The sequence below is a fragment of the Belonocnema kinseyi genome, chromosome 10 (genome assembly GCF_010883055.1).
Source record: "Belonocnema kinseyi isolate 2016_QV_RU_SX_M_011 chromosome 10, B_treatae_v1, whole genome shotgun sequence".
In the NCBI taxonomy this organism is placed as follows: Eukaryota; Metazoa; Arthropoda; class Insecta; order Hymenoptera; family Cynipidae; genus Belonocnema; species Belonocnema kinseyi.
In genome coordinates this window covers 116475782-116478079 of record NC_046666.1, presented here as the reverse complement: position 1 = coordinate 116478079, position 2298 = coordinate 116475782, and the positions used below count along the sequence as shown (strand labels likewise).

At 34.2% G+C, this 2298-nt stretch overlaps 1 protein-coding gene across 7 annotated transcripts in view; it reads right to left on the bottom strand.

Annotated features, from left to right (window-relative positions):
• The window catches only part of LOC117181461, a 163483-nt gene that overhangs the window by 119630 nt on the left and 41555 nt on the right, over positions 1-2298 (bottom strand). The window lies entirely within an intron of this gene.

Genomic DNA, 2298 nt, shown 5'->3' with positions numbered 1-2298 from the left:
AATTAAAATTCGAAAATTTTTTCTAAAGCCTCCAGGGGACTTCGTTTTCGCACGAAAAAATTTTATGTGCCCTTATTGCATCCGGACCCACAATTATATACATAAGGTCACTCATAAAACTAAATTTCCATTGTTAAAGGTTTACTTAACAATACATTCTGAAGGGTAAAAAGCCGGAAAGAAAGAGTTCGTTTGTGTTTCGCACGCTGTGTCCTGAAAAAATGCTAGATCTAATTATTTGTCGAATAAACAGCGAGTAGTGGATCAGTCTTGATTTTCATCATTAGGAGTTGTGACGTTGCAAAATTCTTGCAACTCACAAATTTTAATTAATTAATTTTTGTTTGACATTCAGAGAATTTTGTTTGTGAATTTAGAGACTAGGCTTGATGATCAGAAACCGCGGCGTTGTACGCAAACTCCTTGACTTGGGCTAAATTTAATATTTATAATTTCAAAGACTTATTCTGTTCTTTTCTTTTATCTTACTGTAACGATCCGGACTCGTCGAGACATCGTGGAACATCCAGGGACTTCTGTCCACTTGGAGACTCAAATGGGACGCCACTCGAGACTCGATGAAAATCTGGAACCACTCATCTACCTGGCTCCGAGTCCATGTTAATCATAAAAAATGTATCCGAATTTTTATCTTTGAAATCCCCCTTACCCCCTCCCATTGTAAGCGGATTTTTATAAGAACTTTGAACACCGAGAATTGTGTATATTTTAATTGCATATATTTTGAATTGTGTATATTTTGAACTATTAAAATTTTCGATAGTGCATATTTTTAAATGTGCATATTTAACTGATTATATTTTTGAATTGTGTATAATTTTCTTTGAGAATTGATAACCTTAATTAGGATTGTAATTTGTGAGTTATGACGTGCGATCAATTTAAGAAATGTAAATGAGATTCTGCTATTTAGTTTAAAAAAATCTTCTGATAACATCTTATCTACTTCAATTCTACAATTGGGTCTGTCTAGTAGTGATTATTAAAATGAAATTAGAGTCAGCATGGTTTAGTTCAACTAAACGTGAGTTATATTGGTATTTGTATTTATTTATGAAAAGTTCCTAGGGCTAAATAGCCCTATATGCTTATAAGTAAATACATGCATGAATACTCTCATATATATTTTAATTGACAGATTTAAGTTTTACCAATGTGTAATTCAAAGGGAAGGATTTGATAAGTTATAAGGAAAGAAAAAGTAGTTTTCTAAAGTGATATTGAGAAGGTGCATTTCTAATTATTATAGGTAGTTGGTTCCATAGACGAGCAACCCAAATAATCAAAGATCTTTGCATTTTACACGTACGGTGTGGCTGAATTTTTAATACTTTTTTCCTTTTACGGAGTTTGGAATGAGTCGGTTGATCTTTGTCAATCAAATAAAAGAGGTTAAGAAGATAGTGCGGAGCTTCATTACTGAATAGACTATAAAGGAAATTACGCATAAATAATTGTCTTCTTATTGCGACATTAAGAATTCCTGCTCTTTCTCTATACTGAGTAATATGTTCACTTTTGGGGATGTTATAGAGGAACCGAATGCAAGCATTAAGCGTGCGCTCAAGCTTAGAATTCAGATCATCAGTAATATCGTCGTACATTACATAGCCGTAGTCAAAGAAAGAAATAATGAGGCTTTTAACTAGGAGGATACGCGTTAAAATAGGTAGTGATTCTTTATTCCTGTTAACTTGTTGGAGAACTCTAAATGTTTTCCTCGAAATATCCGCTACTTGTATTCATTCCAAGTGAGAGTGCGATTAAGAATATATCCCAAATCATTAACAAATTCTACAAAGGGGTTGAGACTTCCATCGATTAAGAGAGGAGGTAGGGTTGCAATTTTTCCAAGTGATGAAGAGGAAGAAGGTTCTATTATTATAGCCATTGTTTTAGCAGGGTTAAGATCAAGGCCACTTGTCGAGACTCACTGCACCACTAGATCAATATCCGTCTGTACCCTTTTAAATAAGCTCTTAAGATTGGCAATAGGCCCGTAAAGGTGAAACTTAAAGTCGACAGCATATTTGTGATAGTTGCAATGTCGAACTTCGCTAACAAGTTCAGAGGTATTGATATTAAATAAAGTGGATGCAATCGTGGATCCCTGCGGGAAACCACTCTTAACCTCCCCACAAACATACCGTTCACTATTGACTCGGTTATGATATGATAGGAACAGGATATAAAGTGATGTTTAAATTCAACGTAATAATCAGGTAAAGACTGAGCATTAACGTGACAAATATTTAAAGTTTCCATTGTCAGATTGAT